Here is a 25,821-nt window from a genome sequence, read left to right on the forward strand (position 1 = left end):
CCAGACTGTCAACATCTGCCCCGATGCTGCATGTGGGATCCTCCAGATCCTGCACTGGCGTTGCATTCCTGTGTCTGGCAGAACAGGTGGATTTTCCTAGCCACCTCAGAGAGAACATTTGCCACCACAGATGCAAACCCTGGAAGCCAGTGCAAGCTGCTTGCTACAGCACTGGTGTGGCCAGGCCCCTGCTCTGCCAGAACTGCTTCTAGTGAGAAACCTCATTTCTCACCCCTCGGTCAGGTGGACTATGGTGGGAGAAAGAGGTTGGGAGCAGAAAAGGTGACGGCTCTAGTCTCAGGGTTGATGACTTCAGATCCCGCAGGGGTTCAAATGCCTTCAGATTTATAGGCCCATAACAGCAGAAAGCTGCCTCCTGGCTGAGCCCGGCACTGCTTTGGGGCCCAGAGGGCTCCTGGCCGATACTGTTTGTGAACCTCTTTATCTCTCTAATGCCATATTCTCTAAATCTTGGTATTAGAATGATGAGAAAGGGCAGAGGAGGGTGATTCATGCCCTGGTTACACTGACAACGAAATTCATCGAAATCAAATTTCTCCTAAGCATGCTAACAACATCCCGGCTGGTGCCTGCCTCGGCTGTAGGTCTGGGTTTGTTTGGTTTCTACAACAATTTTTCTCTTTAATGTCATTATTTTTATTATTTCGCCTAATGTTTTTATAATGTGCTTACTGTGGAGGTTGTTCCACAGAGCCTGCCAGCTCTCTGGGGATAGGGTGGGCCACGCTTGGTAACCCCAAAGGTTGCTGTTTTGCACATCCCTCCAATCACTGAAGGAAACGGAGTCTTCGCCCTCCCCACTTCCCTAGACCTATCCTAACAAGGAATCAAAAACTAACCATAGAATTACTAAACTGTTCAACCCCAGTCTGAGCAGAGCTCCAATATTAACTAATGAACCCAACCGACCCTCCCCTTCTTCCACCCACCTTTTATTCTCCCAGTTAAATATCTCTGGTTGCATCAGTCCTTCTTTCTATGCCATGGCTTCTGGCTCCAATTCTGCCATCCTGCCCTGGAACATCATCCCCTGCGCTATTTGCCCATATCCCTCTTAAATGTGACTTTGATTAAGGGATGAACAAATGATACCACATCCATATTTCTGGAACATTAAGCATTTTAAAAATAATTTTGGGCCTGGCATGGTGGCTCACACCTGTAATCCCAGCACTTTGGGAGGCCGAGGCGGGTGGATCACAAGGTCAGGAGATCGAGACCATCCTGGCTAAGACAGTGAAACCCCGTCTCTGCTAAAAATACAAAAAATTAGCCGGGCGCGTTGGCAGGCGCCTGTAGTCCCAGCTACTCGGGAGGCTGAGACAGGAGAATGGCGTGAACCCGGGAGGCGGAGCTTGCAGTGAGCCGAGATCACTCCACTGCACTCCAGCCTGGGTGATGAGCAAGACTCCATCTCAAAAAAAATAAAAACAAAAACGAACAAAAAAAAATTTTGGAGAGGTGTCAATGATGTATCCTTAAGTGAAGAAATATGGAGAAAATGGGTTTGTCCACTTTATGAAAAATCAAAAATCTTAACAAAATTCTTATATGTATGTGGGTTTGTTTTGATATGTTTGTTTCAGCATGAGTAACAGCAAGGAAGGATACACACCAAGTTGTTAGCATGGGTTATCTATTTTGGGGGATGTTAGAACGAAGAATTTTTTTTTTAATATACCTATAATGTTTCATTAGCTGCAGTTAACTGTTACTCTGATTTATTTATTTATTTATTTATTTATTTATTTATTTATTTATTTATTTATTTTTTGAGACAGCGTTTCACTCTGTCATCCAATCTGGAGTGCAGTGGCGCAATCTCAGCTTACCAGAACCTCAGCCTCCTGGGCCAAGTGATCCTCCCATCTTAGCCTCCCAAGTAGATGGGACTACAGGTGTGCCATCATACCTGGCTAAATTTTGTTGGTATTTTTTGTAGAGATGGGGTTTCACCATATTGCCCAGGCTGGTCTCAAACTCCTAGGCCTGAGCAATCCACTCACCCCAGCCTCCCAAAGTGCTGGAATTACAAGTGTGAGCCACCACGCCTGGCCTCTGATAATTTTTAAGGAGGAATTTAAAATTGTTTTCAATCCATCAATAATCAATCAATCAATCAATAACATGTTTTTATTTTTATCTTCAATGTGATAGACACTCGGAGTCCTGCAGATGTGGGGATCTGTGCAGGGTCTCTATTCATGCAGCCTAATTTGCATCACCTTCTTCGTTAACTCATGGTAGAGCCGACATCTACTAAAAGTCCTTTGTTGTTTCCCCTAGAAATGCTACAAAGAAAAGTCTCTCCTCCTATCCTATATACTTTTGAAGCAGATTTTTACTTACCCAAGTACAGGACCTTAAGTTTCTTATTAAATTTTTTTCTGTTGGTTTTGGCTTTTTGTTCCAGTTGTCAAGATCTTTTTAAAATCTGCTTTTCTTATCTAGCCTGTTAGCTGTCCTGCCCACCTTTGTGCCAACTGCAAATTTGATCAGCGGGCCTCTTAATTCTTGATCCAAGTCCCTGATGAAAATGGTCAACAGGACAGAGCCAAGGATACAGTCTTGTATTTCAATAATAAATAAATTTTCAATAAATAAATACAAATATTTTTTATTTGTATTTCAATGTGTTCCTTTCATTGTGTACAAGGTTCCTAATAAACAAAGAGGTTTGCGCTGGGCAAATCAATAACCATCACCATTATCTGACCTAGTGATAATAACAGTAAACACTAATCACAATCCAACCTGAGCCAACCTAGAAGCACAGCAGCATTAGTCAGAGCAGTGGAACATATGGCTGTGTCCACATCTGCTCTGAGGCATCCAGATGGAAGAGGAGGTGGGCCAGGGGGCGGGGGTGAGTGAACAGTGGGGTAGGAAGGAGAGAGGAGGGAGCAGACAGGTGAAGGCTGACAGGGGAGCAGGGCAGGGACTAGGCTCCCAAATCAATCTCCATGATTGTGTGGTTAATGTGCAAACAACACAAACAGCTGCTGGTGGCTCCCATCCGTGACAGTACAACTGTATGACAAATACTTCCTGTCACACTTAAAGAACTGTGTCTTCTGCTTTTTGGTTAATGGACCTTTGATGCGCCTACTCAAATCACTTCTTCATAGGCCTTACAAGTCTTTGTCACAAATATATGCTAACGTTTTTCTTCTCTATGTGGCTGTTTCCTTTGAGCTATCACCAAGCATGGGTCCTATGCTACCCTAATCCTCTCCAACTCTCCTCCACAGCCCCCCAGAAGCTGGTACACTCCTGACTTATACATCTCCCTACATAAAAAAAACACTCACATAACTGATAAAAGATGCAAATTCAAGCACAGTTCTTGCTTAAAGCAACATTTAACCCTCTCTGTGCCTTGGTTTCAGAACTGAAAAAGGAAAATCACGACTGTAGCTTTTTTGTAAGACTAAATAATATAGCATGCGGCAAAGAAGTAGATGCAACTAAGTATTAGCTGAATCTCAGTCCATACCTGCAGAAGACACGGGCTTGACTTACTCCAAAACTCTGGCTTTGATTATTTATAAACATGGGCAGAGTTAGCAAATGGGTTTTGCAATCTTCAGTGTTTTGCCAATCACCCTTCTTGGCCTCCTGAGAACATGTTGAGGACCTTTTACAGTATTCTCACATTTGCACTGATTCTTTCATTCACTCAACATTTGCTGTCAACTCTGTGCCAACCCTGGGCTGAGCCCCAGGCATACAAAGATGATTGAGGCAAGATCCTGGCACTAAAGTATCTCACGGTCTAGTGCCCATCACCCATAGTAACAAACACCCACATACCCACACCCCCCCCCCACACACACACACCCACACCACCCAGCAGCAACATCACCAGCAGCAAAAGTTCACATACCAGACTCTTACTATAAGCAATTATACTCTGATGCTTTATGTTCTATTTTACTTTTTTAAATTGACTTCACTACCCACTAATGGGATGTTGACCCACAGTTTTAAAAGTTCCGTTTTGAGGTTGGATATGTGTGTTAAGTTCTATTATCATTTACTAGACTGCTATGGGAATGCCAAAAAAGAGCTCCCAGGCCCGCCTAAGAGAATCAGCAGACCTAACACTGAAGCTGGAAGGATAGTCAGGTGTGCACAGGGCATTTGATGTTCCTAGAAGAGGAAACACCAAGAACAGTGCATGGAGGAATCAAAGCATGGCTGTTCAGGGAATTCCTTTTTTTTTTTTTTTTTTTTTTTTTTTTGAGATGGAGTTTTGCTCTTTTTGTCCAGGCTGGAGTGCAATGGCATGATCTCGGTTCACTGCAACCTCCCACTCCTGGGTTCAAGGGATTCTCCTGTCTCGGCCTCCCAAGTAGCTGGAATTACAGGCACACACAACCACGCCCGGCTAATTTTTGTAGTTTTAGTAGAGACAGGATTTCATCATATTGACCAGGCTGGTCTCGAACTCCTGACCTCAGGTGATCTACCCACCTCGGCCTCCCAAAGTGCTGGGATTACAGGTGTGAGCCACCGCACCTGGTCAACTGTTCATAGAATTCTAAGAAGCTTTGAATGGTTAGAACACAGGGAACTTCAAGGGAAATAGAGGAAATATGAGGCTTTAGAGATAAGTAGAGATTTTTTGTTTGAAGTAAAGATTAAAGAGCCAACGACCAAATGCCCATGGGAAAAGATTTTTACTGCCAAGCAGGAAACTCAATCCAGCACAGAGTCTAGGCTCTGGGAAAAGAGGTTTCAGGAGAAGAAGAAACAGGATAGGTTTTTTTAAAGCCAAGAGACCACAGCCTATATTTAAAAAGTAAACTCTCTTGAGTATTGCTGATTGGTTGGAGGCATCTTGGTGTGTGGATTTGGTAAGCTCTGGGCTGGGTGGAGAGGTGTGCTATGTACCAGAGCACCCACCTCAGGATTGTGGCACCCAGAGTTTCTTTTAGCAGAAGTCATGTCTGCACCACTGGCAGCTGACCCAGCAGCCCAGCTGCATCTGTCAGAAATCAGATCATGAAGAAATCTGTGGCCTGCTAGAGAGTATGAATGTTATCAGCCACGGAGGCCAGTGGAAGATTTAAAGTAAGACGGTACCTAAAAATTGGTAGAAGCATCAATATCACAGCAGAGTAGCAGATAAGATTGGAAGGAAGAATTAACTGGAGGAACACAAACCAGAACAATAGCTAAAGGCTAGTAGTTCAGGAGATGGTGATGGTGGGCTGAAAGAGAAAAGAGCTGATGAGGATGAAAAGGAAAGGCTGGATTAGGAAATGGAAAATTGGAGAATCAATATGATCCAGAGGCTGATTCAATGTAACAGGTGAGACAGAGGGAAAATCCAGGATGATGCATCAGGTTACTAACTTGGGTGATGAGAAGATTGTGGAGACTTCCAAAGAGAAAATTTGGGGTGTCTGGGGAGAGAACAGGAGGATCAGGTCAGCACAGACACTGCTGGAGTACCCAGATTTGTCTCCCATGTATTACCATGAGCAGAGAAATCTCCCATTTACAATGTTCATGAACCCAGGAATTAGAGAGCTACACCTCTCTCCCAGATACCTAAGGAATCATCATTAGGATCAGAGCCAGGAGGAAGGGGAAGTGTCTGCCTGCTGGTATGCATGGCATGAAGGCTGTCTCTGCCATCAAGAAAGCAGACTTTCTCCCATAGACACCAGATACAGTGGGGACTCATGGGGCCACAGAGCAACTCCTCCCTTTAGTTGGGCATCGAGCTGGATGAAGAGAGGTGGAAGGAAGCATTTGTCAGCTCTGTCTACAGAAACACTCGCTGGACATCTCTGTCTGGAAACCCAAGTATGCATTGCCCAGTCACTATTTCAGCTTCTCCTCAGACCCGAGGTTGGAGGAATGATGTCTGTAGTGGGTTGAATTGTGTCTCCAAAAGGATATATCCAAGTCCTAATCTCTGGTACCTGTGAGTAAGACTTTATTTGAAAATAAGGTCTTTGCAAATATAATTAAGATTAAGAGAGATGAGATCATCCTAGATTTAGTGGAAGTTCTAAACCCAATGACTGATGTCTTTGAAAGAGAAAGGAGAGGGACATTTGAGACACAGAGATACAGGGAGAAGGTGGCCATGAGAAGATGGAGGCAGAGACTATAGTTACACAGGTGCAAGCCAAGGAACACCAATGGTGGCCGGCACCCATCAGATGCTTGGAGAATGGTATGGAATGAATTCTCCCTCTGAGCCTCCAAAAAGAACCAACCCTGCTGACATCTTGATTTTGGACTTCTTGCCTCCAGAACTATGAAAGAATAAGTTTCTGTTGTTTGAAACCCCCGTTTGTGGTAATTTGTTATAGTAGCCCTAGGAAACTGAGACAATATCCCATTTAGTTGCTTTTATGGCACTTGAGTACAGGAAACCTAGTGACCATCTCAGAAGTAATCACTACTCTCTGGTGGCTTGTCTCTTCTCCCCCGCCCATTCCCCTCAGAGAGACATCTTCTCAACCAGCTATTTTCCATCTTTTCTTTATGCTTTTTCTACAGCAGAAGCTGTTCTTCCCAGTTTAGATGCTATTCTGAACTCAGGGTAACAGCCAATTAAGCAGGTCTTTACTGAAGTCTTGTAGTACACCAGATGCGAAAGGTGCCCAGTAGATCCCAAGTGGGACAAGGAGCAGAAAAAGCACACTTTTCTCAGGCATTTAGTAAGAAAATCCTTTCCTATTTTATGTTTTTTATTTGTACTATCCAGAGCAATATTACACTCCAGGGCAATAATTCTTACATTTCAGAAACATCAAAAAATAGCTTATCCTTAAGAAAGGGTTGGAGAGCTCACCCTATTCTAAGGCTTGGCCTGAGCCTGTAGATCAAAGAGGGTTCCATGATCTTAGGAAGTCACCCAGGACTTCTCATTTCCACTTGAAGACCTAACACTATACCAAAGCAAGTGTTTCCCCAGATTGCCCAAATACATGAACTGACCCTGTAGTGTGATGTTGAAGTTGCAAATTTTGGTGAGCCCTGGAATTAAAATGTGTCTTCCTTTCTGGAGATTTAAAAAAAGAAATGAAAGGACTAGCCATACCCACATATGGTTCTGGCCTAGTCATTTAACCTCTGTTTGGCCCAGTTTGCTTATTTATGCATTAAACGGAGATTGCGAAAGGACATCTTATGAATTAATTAATTAACCATTGAAAGGGGCTTTAAAAGTGCTATGCAAATGATAAGCATCATTGTAAGGCCCATGGGAACCTGAGACAAAGCAAGGAGCCAAACTCCAGACTGAGGATTATAACCAAGAAGCAAATGTCAGCACTTTGGAATGTGAAAGAATGATTAATATTGGTTACAATGATGTCAGTTTTTTCTAATCCAGACAGAGGTGAGAAACTGTTAAATGTGGATTCAGTTGGAAAACCCATACAAGCCCAGATGCTCTGTAAGTGGTTACACTTCAGCAAACGCCTGCACATTAAAAAAATCAAAAGATCGAAGCAAACTGGAACTGGAGAAGACGCAGGTGCATAAAACAAATGCTGTCAGCATATGTGTGAGCACAAACAATTCATTGTGTCCACATAAGTCATATGATTGGCATTTGCAGATGTCTACATATATTTAGTTCAAATATTGCAAAAATAAAACCTCTTGAACCCACCTAATTTTAATATCACACTCGTTAGAGAGATAAAACCTCTCTCAAACCATTAGCCCATGGAAGTTCTCCAGGCAAATCAGCTGAGTTTTCTGTTTTCTATTTCTCAGCAAATGGACTCTTGGCTTTACAGGGGCCTGAAGCAGCCATTGGTCCTTATAATTATAAACAAAATGTGGTAATTCATCCCTTTAAAAAAGTTATTCAAATTAAGCTATTGAGATGTGGCTGTATTATCTTCTAAAAGAATAAAAATCTATCTTAATAACAACAACAATAAAAATGAAGAAACAGTTTAAATTTTTTTCCAGTTTAAGCAACTTCTGGCTTCAGTAATTATAGAAGAATGGTTTTGCAGATTGAAAAAGCAGTTGTTAGTGTCCAGGCCTGACTTAACTTTTATTTTCCTGCCTGAATGGCACTTTGAAGCTTCCAGCATCCTGTGGTCTTTGGCTTACCAGGCAAAAGCAGAGTTGTCTAGACTGGCAGCTTCTCATTTCCAAATCATCATGATCTATGGGTAAGCAACAGCAATCATAGAATTCAGGACTAGGTAATGAATTTCGAGACCAGGAAAAAAAAAAAAAAAAAGACACTCCAGAAAATCTGTCTTCCAAAATATTTCCTCTGGAAATGAGAACAAATGTGTGATCTTTATATTTCTGTGCTGCCTTTGTTGCTGATAATTCTTGTCCAGTTGACTAACCAATTATGGCAAAGAAGCATTCAAAGTTGTCTGGGCAAATAATAATGGTCTACCGTCATACAAACTACTTGAGCTAACACGGTCCTTGACAAAGCCAAGCTGCTTTTTCCACATCTCTGCTGTTGATTACATGATGAAAATGTTAAATGCTCAAAAATTTGGTGAGCCCCATTTATAGGCATTCATTTTGAAAAAGTATTATCATAATGACAGCTGACCTAGGTGGTCTTTGGGCACAGTGACTCAGCTGCATTTATTTGGCTTCCCCAGGACCTTCCTGGGTACCAAAGTTTAGTTTGTAGGATTCTGTTTCCTTAACAAAAAAAAAAAAAGTAAGTATGGCAGTTCTCTCTAAAATAAAACAATCTTTTATATTCTTTTCTAGTTCTTTTAAGTGCCTAAAAAGGCAAGAGAAGTGAGACTATCAGAACCTCCTGAAAGGTTAAAATAATTAAGGGAAGTTTCAACAGAAAGGAAGAAGGTTTTTAAGCCTTGCACTAAATGTAAATTTCTTATATTCCAAAAGAAAAATATCCCAGAAGTTAAATCCTTCATAAAGGCCGTCTCAGAAATTCTCAGATCCTAACTTTGGTCCCATGTCCTCATATCTTCAAGAGCAACCTCCTTCTAACCTGCACTCCTCTCTGACTACCTTTTGAGAAACCCCTCTCTACTTATGGTATCTACCTCCTCTGCAGCAGCACAATTCCCAGGTCTGAGATGCTCAGTCTGGAATAAGAACCAGAGGCCTTGAGGATAATAGATCACAATGGCCTGGCACTCTGAAGCAGGCAATTTTCCTTGGCCCCTTAGTGGGCCTTACTTAGCCTGCAGCTCTCAATCCCTTGCGGGAGGGAGAGCACGCAGGTAAGTGGGTGCAGGAGTCAGAACAAGTGCTTTTGGGTGCTGGCAGGAGCAAAACTCCACGTGGGCCCACAGCAGCATCTAGGGGAAGTATCCACAACCCCCAAGCCCCCGAGGGCATGTGTTACAGTGCTCTTTTAGCTTTGCCATCTGCAGACAACTTAAGTGTTAAACAGTTCAGTGGGCCTTCTGCCTTCTTGCATGAGGCAGTTGCTCTCCACCAGTGAGGGCAGAGGGTTAGTGTGACAGCCTTTAGCGTCCGAACCCATGGAATTCAAGCTCTTGTTTGGCATCCAGGAAAAAAATGAGTTCACACAAATGAACTGAAGGGTGGTAAATACAGAGGATTTTGTTGCCAGTGAAAGCGGCTCTCAGCGGGAAGGGGAGCTGAAAGGGGGATGGAGCAGGAAGGTGATCTTTCAAAGCAATGCTGTCAAGCCGTTCCTCTGAAGTCAAGCTGCTTCTCTCCACATTAAACCACATTCTCTGATGTTCAGCTGCTTCTCCTCTCTCCCCTTCTCTGCTCTCTGCCAGTGGAGCCTGGGGTTTTTGTGGGTACAGGAGCAGGGCAGGGAGGGCCAGGGGTGGTTTTGGAAAAGGCAACATTTGAGGAAGAAAATGGGGATGTGAAGTTCTTGCTTTGGGCCATGGTTCCAGGCTTGAGGGTGGGGCCCTCACCAGGGACCCTGCCCTTTCCTGCCCAGAATTTCTCTGCTAACCCTATCAACTCCATGTCCCAAGGGGTGTGTTCTGGTTTTGACACTTAAGTCCTGCAGTGGAACACTAGAAGGATATAGGCTCTTGATTTAGTCATCTTTAAGAGGTAAGCTGAAGACACACCTATCCCTGTTGTCCAGCATTCTCAGAAAGCTGCAATGATCTAAACCAATGGTGGATAAGACAAATATTTTCCTAACTCAGTCTTAACTAACAATAAAAGCAGAACCATATTATTGTTCAAAGCAGTGTAATTTCTTTCCTTTATCTGTCCTTCCATAAGCCTTACCCCAACTTATAAATTGCGTCCATTGAGTTTTCCTGGTATGAGAAATTGCCCTATTAAAAATCAGATATCTCTTTAAAATCTTTAGTCACACATAGACCCTGATGAATGTTTCCTTTATTCATTCATTCAACAGATATTCGTTCACTGCCCACAGGCACCTTGCTAGGCATTCAGAGACAATGGTGTGTAAACCCACACAGTCCCTTGCCTTTATTAGAGCATAATTTATAGGGGCACAATCTATTTTTTTTTTCATCAAGGGGCATCCTCTTCCCCATCCTATGGGCAGAAAAGATTGAAGATCTTTCTCCTAGTTACATTTGTTAGAAGTCCACAGAGAAAGCACTCCCTAAATGAGTTATCATTTTATCATTGATTTAGACCAGGTTGCCTTTATCCTGAGTGCTTTTGGTACAGAATTGCTGTAACACAAGGCAATGAAATAGCAAGTCCTAAGAGGGCTTTTCAAATCGTTCTGATTCTATAATGAAATAATCAGAGTGTGAAAGCTCAGAGCTTCGAGATTATCTACCCACCTCCCACCCTCCACACACACATATGCACCCATTTCACAGATGAAATATCCCTCAAGGCTGAGGGAGAAAGGTGTGTCATATCTTGTCTAAAGCTAAACAAGTCATTAGCAGAAGAAGCAGAACAAGCTGGGTCAGCTGCCTGCTAGTTCTAGACTCTCTCCACCACATCCTGCCACCTTACAAGGAACATTTGGCTTCTAGAATCTGACTACTAGCTGTTCTGCTGCAGCTGCTAGTCACCATCGGCCAACGAGAGGGTAATTTGATATTATCTGCATTGCCCTCTAATTCTACTGACATTCAGAAACAGAATCTAATAAATATGGCACTCACTGTCTCACAACTCCTCCTATGATGGGAACCAGCATTCCTTTTCCAGAGGAAAATGTAAACATGTATACAAGCCGAATGACAGGAAGAAAAATCACTTACATGTCGGCACTGGAGAACATCTACATATTTCATTAAATTGAAAACCAGATTCATTCTGAAATTACCTGAGGAAAAACTAAGAAGAATAGTAAAAAGACAATGTCAGCAAGTTCTCAGAAAATGTATTTTTCTTTATTAGCAGGTGAGGATAGTGACAGATAAACTGTGTCTGCCCTGCTGCAAGATGTATGTCATCCAAGCTTATAGAAGTTGACACTCTAATTTTTCTCCATGTAACTCTTAATTCATTAACTAAAATGAGAAAACATGGTTTGGTCATCAAATGTTTACATTTTTTTACAGATTTATACAATTAGTCCCCATATTTTGAAATAGAGAAAGTGTAAATCAGGTACAAACAATACAGTCAGCATAAGTGTTCCCCATTTAGGAAATAATTTGTGGAGGAAAAAATGTTTAGGGTTTGAAAATGTCCTCTAATTCCAATTTTGTGGCTCTAGTTTCATTTTTTCATCTCTGGTTCTTGAATCCTAGTCTTCAGGGGTTAGTGGAGGTTAAAGATCGCTCTACCTACCAGTCTTGGAACATGTGTGTTTTAACACATTTTAAAGTTTTTATTAGGTGCTCTTTTATTACCTTTACGCTGGAATCCCTGGTGGCCACACTCGATTTTTAATAAGGTGGAAATCCTGTACTGTGATTGTTCAGTGGTTGCATTTAACCAGCAGGCCCATCGCTGAGCCAAAAGGTCGGCTGCTAAGCTCACGGAGGAAGCTGGAGACAAAGCAAGCTGGCTCAGCCTCCCCATTTTAAATGAAGGCCCTTTCATTCTGCTGCTCATTCAGAATCAAAAAGGTTTCAAAGCTCATTCACCACCATGGGAGAAGGGGGCATAAAGGAAAGGGTACATTTTTGCTACTCGATATCAGAAAAACAGAAGCCTGAGCTGAGCACTGGTATCCTTAGATACCAGTCTTACAGTATACTATTATTCGGTGGTGGTGTTATACTTTTGCAATGAATATGGAGTTTTATTCATAAAAATAAACAGGTCACTCAGCCAGGAGGCCAAGAAAACCCAGTAATGTGTTTCCTGCTTTAAAGGCACAGTGGGGGCCCCTCTCTGTCCCTACTCTTTATCTCTTTTACATGTGGAACCATCTGTGTTGGGGGGAAGGCACGGAGTTCAGGAGGCCCTCATAGGGATTCTGAAAAATCCCAGTTCTCAGTGTGCCTACCATCAGAAAGGGAGAAAGGTGGAAATGTTTCTAATAGAGGAAATAATTAGTGAGAGACACAAAACCAGTAAGCTAGAGAGAGGCCAGCCATATTTTGAAGAATTAGGTGTGTGAAGGTGTTGTAGGGATGACCTTTGGGACAAAATGCCGGTTTTGAGATATAGCTATGTGCATGGGGGTGTATGCTGAAATGCATCCTTCACCTCTGAAAAGGATAGTAACTAACTTAGGGTCTATTTTCTTCCAGCACTATGCTGCTAACATGTCACTAACAACTGTTTCGGAGGAAAACCAGGATGTGGAACATGTTGTGAATGTAGGCTTTGCCACAGGATAAGTGGGAGGGAGTACAATGCCTGAAACTGGCCAAGAGGATTTGGAGGGAGCTAAAGAATATAGATGGATACAAACTCAGAGCTTTTTTTTTTTTTTTTTTTTCTTTTTTTTTTAGGCAAAGTATCACTTTGTCACCCAGGCTGGAGTACAGTGGTGCGATCTCGGATCACTGCAACCTCTGCCTCCCAGGTTCAAGCGATTCTCCTGCCTCACCCTCCTGAGTAGCTGGAATTATAGGTGTGCGCCACCATGCCCAGCTAATTTTTTGTATTTTTAGTAAAGATGGAGTTTCACTATGTTTGCCAGGCTGGTCTCGAACTCCTGATCTCAGGAGATCTTCTCACCTTGCCCTCCCAAAGTGCTGGGATTACAGATATGAGCCACCACAGCCGGCCAAACTCAGAAGCTTCTTAGCAGGTCTTGTACAAAGTGACAGGGTCCTCCTAAAATCAATGTAGGCTTTAGGGTTAACAGTTTGGGGAACCTAGTTGAGAATCTCACCCCACTGCTGCTCTGTATAGCCATGGGGATGAAAACTCTATCACACACACATATTGAATGAACTGATGCTCACCTAAACCATTACTAGTTAAGATATAGGGCAATCTTAACTAAAATTGCATAACCATCCGGTTAACCCAATTGCTGGACTTACCTCATGCTAGGGGTTTAAGGTAGTGTTTGGGTTCCCAAACTTCTATTCACTCTCCTTCCTCTCCACTGCTGTGGTCAGTAGAGCAGACATGCCCAAACAGACATCTGAACACGAATCGAAATATTGGCCTTATAACAGACTAAGCAACTATCTAAATACACCTCTGCCCAAGGTTTAGGCTTCCTGGGAACAGCTAGATTGGAGAATGTTGTTTGGCTACATATCTCCTACCTCAACTTGAGGACAGACAGACTGATAGGAAAGGGGAAACCTGAGTGATCCCCCTAGTTGTAGGTAGAAAAGCTAGAATAGAAAGTGAAAATCCCTGTCTCCCCTCATCAGTATCATCAATATAGGAAGAGATTGCTTTGGTGTAGAAGGCAAGGAGGAGGTGGCCCTTTTAACTGACAAATGACGCAGAGCCCACTTTATTTATTTATTCATTTGTTTGTTTTTAGAGAGATAGACATATGTCCATTCTCTCTATGGGAGGAACATACTCCCATCCTTTTATAATTTTCCAAAAGAAATATCAATCTTTGACCATTTGCATTAGCCATTCTTTCACCAAAGGGGAGGAGCAGGGGGGAGATTAGAGAAAGTGTCAGGAAGGGTTGATTCCAATACACTTATATTTGGGAAGATATTCCCCTCCCACAAATCACAGCTCAGTGAAATCTGGGTAGGCCAGCAGAGAACAGAAGGATACTTTTAAGGTTTCAATGCAACTGTAGATGCTGTGGGAGATGCCAAAGAAATAGAAAGAGTTCCTACCTTTGTAGATCAGGACACCAAACTTGCATAAGATTCAACAAGAAAAAAAAATAAAACCACAAAATAATAATAAAGTTCAAATTGTATGATATTATCCACTTCCATCAGGTAAACTTCCAAAGATGAAGGGGGAGAAATTGGGAGGAAAAGGGAGGTCACAGAACAGCAATTTTCCCTCCCAGGAAATTGCTCTCTGCCTGTCTTTAGGGAAGCTTCTGCAGTGCGAGGAGCCCAGTCTCAGCTCATGGACCAGCATCTGGGTACTCCTTGGGAGCACCCATTGAGCCCTAAGTTTCCTGAAGCAAAGTGGTGACAGATAATCAAGCAGTCACTAGTTGGGCTGTTCCTGAACTTTGGTTTTCTGCAATCCTGGTACCATTGGTGCCCTAGGCTGGCTTGTCAAACACTCCTGCCATCATTCCACCACTCTCATTTACTCTTTCCCTTCTAAAAGCCTTTTCCAACCAAACGAGTGCCTTTTCTGGCCTTGATCGTCACCTGACATCTTTTTAACAACTTTGTTGAGGTATAGTTTGCATGCCATAAAATTCACCTGTTTTAAATGTAAAATGTACTGACTTTTAGTAAATTTACTGAGTTGTGTAACCATCACCATAATCCATATTTAGAACATTTCTAGCTCCCCAATAAGATCCCTCATGCCTGCTTCCACCTAAAATCTTAATGATATTGTTTGGCAGATAGCTAAAAGTAAGGCTAAGACACAAAGGGAAGCAGAGGGAGTAGTGAGCCTTAGAAGGAGAAAGAACACCAGAGAGGTGCAGGTGGGAAACGTAGAAGAGATCAAAGGCTTCACATGGCTCACAGGTCTACTGAAGGCTTCAATGATGGAATGCATGCCAGATGTGGCAATCCTTCATCTCCACTCCTCAATGAAAAGCCATGAGAGTGCATGGCCCCACAAAATGCAACATGACTGACAGCAAAGTGTAGACAACCTCTTTTTCAACATGCCCAATATCTAACAATGTCTTGTGTAGAGATGAAACTTAATGTTTGTTGAATTGAACTGAAATGAGTTGGAGAGATGAAAAGTTGGAAGAGGAAAAATGTCTCCTTATGAACAATTGTCACCCAACATCCTTTCTCACTTCCCAATGCCCCTCCAGTTTCCTTTTTGATAATTACCTCTTTCCATCATGTGTGATGTTAGAGGGATGATAATTCCTGGAGTGTAGGATCAGATTTTCCTTCTTCCCATCTCAACACATCCAGGGACAAAAAGTGTCATTTTGACACTGTAAACCAATGATGCAAGGTCAGAAGGAATGATTAGACATCATCCATGGCCACAGTTGTCCTGGCCCCAGCCAGACTCAACCTGTGTGAGGCAGATGCTATGCCTCCTGCATCTTGGCCTTCCAGAGGTGCCCTGTTCCCACCTATTCACAAGCCCAACTGTCCATCCTCCTGCTGATGCTACGTCCTCCCAGTAATTCCATTTTATTACCTAGAATTGGTTTCTGTTGCTTGCAACTGAGGAATCCTAACCCCTTCATGCCCTTTAAAGGCCATGGCATTGATGAGGTGAGCGGTAACAAGAGTCATGGTGTCACTTCCATAAGAGGCATTTCAGGGGCAAAAATGGGATGACTGAAGAAATTATTTCCTGGCAGAAAAGGAAGAGTAGTCAAAGCTGACCCTAAAGTTTTATATTTCAAATGTGTTTCTACCACACAGGGTTTTTGGTCATTCGAACTTTCACCCAGGTGAACTAAGAAAACTGGTTGCACATTTCTCATAAATGGATCAACAGCATAGACTATTTGAAGACCTAACGTGTGAGGATGAGTAATTTTCACATGCTTTTCACTTCACTGAGAGAACAACCGACATGGCTTGTCGAGCAGTTGGTCTCACTGCTCAACCTCACGCACGTGCCGCCCGGGCCCGTGATTCAGTTCCCCCAAAGCACTGCTTCCTTCTGAATTGGAGAGCCAAGGTTGTGAGTCAGCCCTGCTCAAAGCCAAGACACTTTGATTCAGTGTTATTTTTTGCCTTACCACACAAGGTTCAAAATGTCCAATCTCTTTTCTTTAATGCCAATGCCCCAATAGCTAGGAGTCACAGTCCAGAGCTGCTTTATTAAAAATGTTCATTTTCAGAAATCATTGATCCTGAAATCATTGTACTCTTCCGAAATAAAAAATAAATAAATAAAAAGAAAGAAAGAAAAATCAATCAAGGAAATAGCAAAATGGTAAGCAGCACAATATGACATGTTAATGCTAAATGCCAGCTTCATGGTTCAATGCCCAATTTATTATGTTGAAAGCACTAGGCAGAAGACAGGCATCAAATGAAATGAGGACTGAATAAATATGCTACTGCATAAAAACTATTTATGAATTTCCATGCTGTTTGTCATTGAATAAAAGCTATAATCATTTGATAGATATACATTTTGTCAGTGCTACTTTAAACTGATACTTCATCAAATTGCTACAACCCTTTCAGGTGTGAGAATCACACAGCTTCTTTGACAGAAATCGTGACTGAATGCATGAAAGCTGAAAGACCAGCAAAAATTACAGAGCAACAGCCCATTACTAAAGGGCCATGGTATGAGAGACACGTAATGCATTTCACTTGGAAGGGATTTCTGAGTTCACCCCTAAGACCAATCCCTCCACCCAGAGCTGAAGCCTGCCAGTTATAACACACTCCAGATAACATACAATGGTGTCATATCACATACTAATGCTATAGTAATTCTCCTAGTATTTCAAAGACTGGGAATCTGAACCAAGAACAGGAAGAGATTAGTCAAGTTTATTCAGCTTATGCCTGCATCTTCTCATTGCCCTCTTTAGAATGGAAATATGTCATCATAGTTCAGTTTCCTGAGGTCACAAAGATAAGACAATATCTCCTTTGATTTCAAACAGAATCATTTATAGATAAAAGAATGCTCCTCTCTCAAATAAAACAGCTTTTCAAATAGCCTCTCACCACAGTTAGTAATAATTTATGCTTGGTGAACAGGAAAATGTGCTGAATTTATTCATTTTACTGTGTGCCGCCCGTCAAAAGGGCAAGCTGATAAAGAAAGAAGTAGGGGTGGGCAATTTATTGGTATTTGCACATCTGATATAAAAGGTTTCTGTAATTCCTCCTGATTTCAAAAGAAGAACAAAATTAACTCTGAAAGTGGCAAAACAGAAAATTCGTGTTACTGTCAAAGTCACGGTATCTGACATTTTACCACGTGGATAATTCTAGATGCTGATTTTTCTTTTGTCCTCCAAAATAAATGTTTGCTCCATTTTTGAACCCTAATCAAAAAATTATGCCCCAAGAGACAATCTCTACTTAAGAACCTAGAATCTGGCCCAGCTTCAAGGGCATAGTCCTACTGTGTCGCGTTTTCCTAAACACCTCTAACAGCTGGACAGCTGTTCATCCCCCTCCTCTGCCAATCCAGTCATTTGCTTTAACCAGGACACATCTATTTTCAATCCTAATTATTTCTGAATTGAAACTTTATTTTCTTTAATGGTTTCAGGATGCGTTTTAGAGTGTTTTGGGTTTTGAAACTTCACTTTGAAATGGGATATATATGGTTTTTACGTCCTTTTCTTATGCTTTCTCTCCTGAGGAGTTGTTGAAACTCCTTACATTTAAATTCCTTAGGGGTCACCTGTAGTTTAGTGCCTCATGTAGCAGATAGGGTATCAGGTACAGCTGGAAATTTGGGGCATTAACTTGAATTGAAGCTCAGATAACCAGAAGTCTTAACTCACACGCCACACTCTTCTTTCCATCATAGCAGATAATAAAGTCTTTATCATAAATTAAAAGTATAGCATGAAGATTGGGGCATTTTGAAGAGAAGAAAGTTGTCTGAAGTTCAGAATTTAGCAAGTTCATTTTACAGACTTCATGTATGGGTTTTGTTTTTTTTTTTTCATAGCACAGCACAAAATTCTAGCTGAAAGCCATGAGATACTATAGCTTAATGAAACTAAGGTTCATTTATAAAAATTATAATTTAATCATAAAAATACTACATTTTAGATACAAAAGCTTCTTTCTGAGCTCACATCTCCCATTTATGTCTGAAAGAGCACAGGCAATGCCACCCACTGAGCATTCTTGGTGGTAACTGGTTCTAAACCTCAAATTTCAAAATAATCACACTCAGACACACCACAACCACATCCTGGATCATCAGAAGCCAAGAAAATCCAGTGATGAAAGTTTTTCTTAATCCCACAGGCATCTATGGTGTGGGGAAGAGGACTGTGTTGCTATAGCTACTGATCCCCTGGTTTTTGGCTTCTTTAACCTTTCCTCCCCTTGGGCCATATCTCCAAATACTGCTGCAGTAGCCTGTGGAGGCTGTGGGGAGAGCAGATCCACCTCTGAGTTCAAGAGAAAGACATTCTCCAGGAAGCACTCCTCTCCTCACATTTGGCGACAGTTACAAAGCAGAATTGTCTCCTCTTTAAGTGGCAGTTGTGAAGCCCAGAGGCAGTGTGGGATGCTGAATGAAATAACAGTTTCCAAAGTACCATCTGATCAAGCCTTCCCATATTCTCCTGAGATTCCTTTCACTACTGCTCAAAGACTTGGGGGTCTGGAGTCTTGTTTTTGTGTGTTTGGTTATTTACCATTAGATGGTAACCTAGGATGGGGCCTGGCTATATTTCCACTCCTTGTTCTTGCTCTTGCATAAGTCATGGAAATTCTCACCCTAAAAACTTCTTTTGACCATAACCTTGACTTCATTGCAAGGGATTTAGAAAAAGGCATGGCCTATCCAAGTAAAGGGCGGGTACTCAGCTTACCCACCAGCTACAACTTGTCACAAATTGACACTTAACCTGGCTCTCCATCCATCTCCATTGTTTTTTACACTCACTGAGGAAGCATCATGGTATACCAGAAAGTCTAGGCTTTGGATCAAACACATTTGGATGTCAATTCCAGCTCCTGGATCCAAACATATTTGGATTTGAATTCCTTGAGTAAATTACCCCCATCTTTAAACTGTTTCCTCAATTAGAAAGGGCTGCTAGGAAGAGGCAATGCAAAATGAGCACTTAGCGTGCTGTGCCAGGCACACACTAAGCATGTAAAGGATGTTAGCTATTATTATTGTAATTTACTTCATAGGGATGCTGTGCGGTATTAAATGAGATGACATCTGTGGAAGGCCAGGCCCATTTGGAAGAGCTCAAAAAACACCAGTTCCTTTCCTCTTAATAACAATTAAGTTATTTCCAAATCTGCTTAGGTTTCAGGTGAAGACTTTGGATTTGAATCCATGGTGCTTGCCTGCAGCCGCCTAATAATGCACACCTCTCCCTGTGCCTGCAGCCCCATAGGGAGAGCATCCTAAACACCTTTACGACATATTTCCCCCTCCCCACCTTAAGTCCAGTTCTGTTGGGTCTTCTGCACCTCACTGTCTGGCCCTCTCTACGAATACTGAAATGTTTTCCCAATGTCTTCCCTCCTTCTGATTTCTAGGTTGGATCATAAACCTTGCCTTTAACCGCCCACTCTTTCCTCCTCTACCGCTCTGTTCTCCCATCCATCCCTGAGGTGCTCATTACCCAAGCACCATTTACAATGACAAAGCAAATGCAATGCGTTTAGATTGATTTTTTTCTTAGTCAAACTGGGGTACATTTGTAATACAGAAAAGGATTGGTGTGTTTTATCATAAGGAATTAACGCTATTATCTCACAAATCTGATCGATGTGAGCAGCCAAAATAAATATGTTAAGTAATTTCTTCCCTCACTAACTAGTTCTTTTGCCTGAATCTTCCAGTTAATAGTTTTGTCTGGTAAATTCTCAAATGGCATATATTATATTCATCCCAGCACTTGCGTTCTGTTTTGGAGATGATTTTGAAAGAAGACATCTTAGAGAGTAAATTCTTGAGGAAAGGACATAAATAGATAAATACCAGATATAAACAGATAAACATGAATAAAAATCCATATTTCAGAAACATTATAAAAAACAGCAATAATAATAATATAATGACTGTAATTTTTCAAACATCCTCAGACGACAAAGGTAATGCAGAGGGAAAACAGGCGTATCTGCTTTCTTCCTGCCTTATGGCTGAAAGAGCAAAGCATGCATGATTTTTATGACCTGGCTAGTGATGTGTCCCTTCGGGGAGCTATTAACTCTATCCTTGTAGATGGTGCCTGATCCCTTTCAAAATTAGAAATTGCTTAAAACCAGAAAAAAAAAAAAAAAAAGCATTTCATTCCTAAATAGGCCATTAGTGATATTGGATAGTTTGTTATGCTGTAATGCAATATTGAAATTCCTAGAGGCAATGGATTTTCAGTAGTGAATTAAAAAGACCAAACCAAACCGAGTATTTGAGGAATGAGTGAAAAGAATCTTGGGTAGCTAACTATTTTATAGGTTGTGTGTCAGCAAGTGACCTTTTGAAAATAAAATTATTAACTCTCCCCAGAGAACTATATGTAAATTGAGCCCAGCTGGATTGTGTGGTAGGTATGAAAACATATCTATTTTGATGCAGGGGAGAAGAGGGTGGGCATATATGCAATGAAATGTCAGAATAATGACCACCACCCTCAACAGAAAGTAAGTGGACTAAAAATAGCAACATACAGTTTTGGTTCTTAATTATCAGCAAAGATGCAAAGGGTAATGACAGCAGATGTGTACAGCAGGGTTTTAACCTGAATATGTGCCTGGACATGCTGTGCTGCCTCACTGCACAGCTAATACAACCTTGGCCCAACCTTTTCCCAGGAATGCAGAAGTCCAAGAATAATGCACATAAACTAAATAGCATCATTTCATAGCGTAAGTTAAAGGGAAGCTAATTTACTGGCTGCATGTTACAACAAATAAAATGAATTTCATTGCCTCCATGCCTGTACCTATCTTCAGGCTTAATGTAAATACCCCTTTGAAGGACTATAGCTATCAGATGTGACATTAGAGTGATTCACCAACAGCTCTAATTATGTAAGTACCAAACTATATTGTGCTTACAGGCTTGCAAATACTAACTAATTTCTCATCATTTGTATCCAAAAACCCTGGTAAATTCCCTTTTCCTGAATATAGTATCTAAATTTTAAATGTGTAGGAAAAGTCACTATTCTACGAAGTGTATCTTTCAATAGATACTTAATTTCCTTTCTGAAGTTACTGTAATTATTTCAGGAACTGAGCCTTTTTGTCCTAGAATTTGTGTTCTCATCAGGACAGACAAGCTCTCCAAGGACATGCTGATATTTCTCCTGGCTAACCTCTGGGGACATTATCGATGCATGGTACAGTAAGTTAATATTTTACCAAATGTTTAAAAAAAAAAATAGAAGAATACAATTTGAGGGGATTGTTAAGAATCATATTCAGGTTAAAATATTACATTCATAGGAATTTTAAAATGTTTAAATCAACATAGATGATTTCAACACAATATATAAATCAAAGCCCTCCTATTTATTCTCCGGCCTGATTGATAGGGTTTTTCCATCAAAATTGCCCATTCCATCCCAAATATGGATAATATATAATTTAAAGTTGAAATCAGGTCCCTTGAGTTTCTTGAGATTGGATAAATGTCTCCAAACATCAACAAACAGGCCTTAAAGTAAGGCAGTAATCTATAAACCATCCTGATGACTTGTCAATAGGAGGAGGAACACAGGATGAGACTGTAAACTCAGCAACCTTTTCCTGACCTTAACCCTCCCCCAACCTCTGAAAAGTAATGAGGACTGTTCCTTGGGCCTTTGTTTGAGGAAGCTGAGAATAAGAATTGGGAGCTCCTGTGTTTCCACAGAGACTTAAAGTATCCACAACCCCTTCAGTTCAAAATTGCTTTACACTTGGTAACCTGAGGTTCAAGTAGGTAAGTTTTGCTACATTCAAGAATGCAGAAATAATTCACCCTATCACTGCACTAAGCAAGACAACCAACTAGGGCTGGTGTGGCCCACGAAAGGTTTAGGGCGACAGGGAACCGAGGATGTATTTCAAGGGGGCAGGTGGACTGGGGAACAGGAACTGTGTGAATAATTTTCAGAGACTCTGAGATTTTAGCTGCCACCAAAAGGAGAAAAAAGCACCAGATGTAGAGTTAGTAAACCAAGCTTCTAGTCAGCTCTGCCATTAATTTATTTTGTGATCTTGGACAAGTTTCTTAATTTCTCTGGGCCTCAGTTTTCCCATCTAAAGACTGGCTGAAACAATGTATAAGTTACTGTCATCTCTCAAAAGTCTGCAGTTTTGCGACTGTTACTTATTCCTCAGAGATATAAGAAAACTGATGTTAACTATAATCATACAAGTGGAAGAAGAAAGAAAACAAATTCAGTTTTCTCAGCCTTGCTTATAACACTGCAGCACAGCACTTGAATCGTCAGTGAGAGGCGATGGAACGAATCAAGATCCTTAGACTAATTACATGTGGAAGACCTCTGTGCGTCACCATGGAGACCAAAGGGAAGGTGGCCCTGGTAAAGGTCAAAGACTTGAAAAGTAGACATGGCATTATGAGAGATTCCTATTCCTCAACCAGATTCATCCCCAGGACCGTGAGACCCTAATTATTTTCTAAAACAGTGTCTCCAAGTAGGGTGCGTGCTTCAGAATCACCTGGTCAGTTACTCATACAGATTCCTCGAACTCACCCGGGCCCAAACAGTATCAGAATTTGTGGGAAAAGGACTAGGAAATTTGCATTTCTAAGAAATTCCCCTAGTGTTTGTACAATAGCACTTGAGAACTACTGGTCTAACAAATGGTGAGGAAGAAGTTGGAAGAAAAATAATGAAATGCCCAGCATGTGGGCTCACAGAATGCCTCTGGAAGTGAAGGAGTCACTGATAACAGTGGTTGCCTTCAAGGGAGTCTGAGGTACATAGAAGAAAAACTTGCTTTCACTATAAATATGTTAATGCTGTTAACATTTTTACAGTGAGCAAGAATTACATAAATATTTCTAGTCCTAAAAAAGATTTTAAGTGAAAATTAAATGTGGGTACAACTTCTCAGATTTGAAAAAAAATGGGCACTCTTTTTAAAGTTAAAGGATAAAGTGACAACAGTTTAAAATTTTCTCCTTTTATTTTAAGTCAAATAACCTGACTTGGAAAGGGTAAGCAAAATGCAGCCGTAGTTTTGTATTTTATCAAATGAAAGTTGGCAAGGAAGAGTGTCAGGAAGGATACTTAACAAAGATATCTCCCCTCAATTCAGCTAATTTCTGGTTTATATCCTAGAATTAGTGCCTGTCACTCACTGTACTATTTTTTTGTTTCCTGGATGATTAGCAGTTCTTGCTATGCAGAGACCATAATGTATGTCCCTTCCTGTTTCTCAAAGTCCCTTCCATGGTATACAGTACATGGTACTTGGTCAGTAAAATTCTTATGAAATATTTTCTTTTCTGTAACATCAAATTAAACATGTTTTTAACTCCAAGGTAAGCTATAAGCTGTGATTTCCAACAATTGTAAAAGAGGATGATGCCTGAAGAGACCAAGGAGAGAGAGATCAGGAACAGAGGCCCAAATGAAACCACCTTTGCAAAAATTATAACTGAGACAATTATGATGGTGAAAGAGATCTGACCTAACCGACTCCATCTTGCTTTTAACCTCCAAACTGTTCTTGTTTATTCCTAGCCTCCCTAGTAGCTGGGATCACAGGCACGCACCACCACGCCTGGTTAATTTTTGTATTTTTAGTAGAGACAGGGTTTCACCCTATTGGCCAGGCTGATCTTGAACTCCTGACCTCGTGATCCACCCACCTCAGCCTCCCAAAGTGCTAGGATTATAGATGTGAGCCACCGCACCCGGCCATAACTTTGAAACAAAGATAACAGCCCTTTCTGAAATAAATCCCCTTCTAGCCAGGGAACTAGACTGCCTTTGTAGGACTAACAAATTAGCCACAAGATTAGAAATTATACTTTAGGAGTCAAGCAGCTGAAAGCTGCAAGATTATGAACCTCCCCAAATTCCTCCTGGTGATAACATCACTATTGTAAAACCTAGGATCAGTGCTTGAGATATTTTGCAGACTCTGAACTTGATGGATCAGCTGCCACCACCCAGATCAATAAACTGGCTCATCTGGTCTTGTGGCCCCCACCCAACAACTGACTCAGCACTAGAGGACGGAGCTTCGACTCCCTATGATTTCACTTCCCACCCGACCAGTCAGCACTCCCCGCTTTCAGATCCCCTTCCCACCAAATCATCCTTAAAAACCTCAACTCCCAAGTTTTAGGGGAGACTGATTTAAATAATAATAAAACTCCAGCCTCCCGTACAGCCAGCTCTGTGTGAATTAAACTCTTTCTCTATTGCAATTTACCTGTCTAAAGAAATCAGCTCTGTCTGGGCAGTGGGCAAGGAAAACCTGTTGGGCGGTTACACCAGGACCATTTTCATGTATGCTCAGGGGTAAGGCAGTTTGCTTAAGAGAACCCCAGGACCAAGAGGCCTATGGCCGAGAGCTATCAGTGGAGGAGACACAGAGGCCTTCTGCTAAGGCAATTGTTTTATATGAAGCACCACGAGCTTACCTGGAATTCACTGGAAAGTGTCCCACCTCACCATCTGAGACAAAGAGAACCAAAGACACAGCACGTGCTATGCCCGCTGTGGGAAGGAGTGGGATGAGCTATGCCTGGTGTGAGAGAGAGAACTGCACCATCAGGTCCACAACCAGGGCTCCCCACACTCTGCTGTTAAGTACCTATTGGAGAGGTCAGCTTGCCCTGCTCCTGCCTAAGACAGGCAGAGACAGCTGGGAGTGATACGGGAGGAGAAGGCAATTACCCAGCAAAGGCTCCACCCTCAAGCGTGGAAACCCACAGCCTTAAATGGGAACAGGCATTCCTATTTTTGTGCCCAAATGTTGCCTTTTGGCCCACCATGCCCCCTCTATCTTGTACTCATATAAACCCCAACCTCATGCTCTACAAGCAGGAGAACAGAGTAACAGCGCAGTATGGCAGAGAAGGAGAGAAGAGAAGGAGCGTCTGAACATTAAGAGGAGTTTGGCTGGGGACAGTCGGAGAGGAGATAGGCCATGGGGTGGCCAAACTCCAGGGGAAGATCATCTTCCCACTCCATCCCTTTCCAGCTTCACATCCATCCCACTGAGAGCCACCTCCATCCAGCAATAAAATCCCTTGCATTTACCATCCTTCAATTTGTCAGTGTGACCTGATTCTTCCTGGACACCAGATGAGAACCCGGGTAATGAGCAGGCACTGAACTGGTTAACACTTAAGCCATCGGTGGATGGCAGAGCTAAAAGAGTACTGTAACATGCCCACTGGGGCTTTGGGAGTCACAGGCACCCACCCCTAGACACTACCATGGGGCCGGAGCCCTAAAGCACTTGCCCTGGCTCCTGCACCTGCCTGTCTGCGTGCTCCCCCTCCCATAAAGGGTTGAGCACATGGCAGCTGAACAGATAAGCCACACTCTGTTAGGAAAGTTAGGTAACTCTCCCATTTCAGGAGCATGCTATGGGTGCCTACCAATTATCTAATGGGAAGCAAAGGTTGCTTCAGTTAATTCAACAGCACTGAGATGAGTCATGTGCAGTGAGCAGCAGGAAACCATTTGATGCAAGATGGGCATCTAGGCATGAC

The 25,821-nt window shown here is 41.9% G+C and overlaps 1 long non-coding RNA gene across 1 annotated transcript in view; it reads right to left on the reverse strand.

Moving 5' to 3' along the window:
• The window catches only part of LOC115896946, a 117,966-nt gene extending 93,025 nt beyond the window's left edge, over positions 1 to 24,941 (reverse strand). The window contains exon 1 of the long non-coding RNA XR_004056890.1: positions 24,742 to 24,941. This is a non-coding gene — a long non-coding RNA (uncharacterized LOC115896946). The remainder of the gene's footprint in view (positions 1 to 24,741) is intronic.
• Positions 24,942 to 25,821: the final 880 nt, after the last annotated feature.

This window comes from Rhinopithecus roxellana, chromosome 4 (assembly GCF_007565055.1).
Source record: "Rhinopithecus roxellana isolate Shanxi Qingling chromosome 4, ASM756505v1, whole genome shotgun sequence".
Taxonomy (NCBI): domain Eukaryota; kingdom Metazoa; phylum Chordata; class Mammalia; order Primates; family Cercopithecidae; genus Rhinopithecus; species Rhinopithecus roxellana.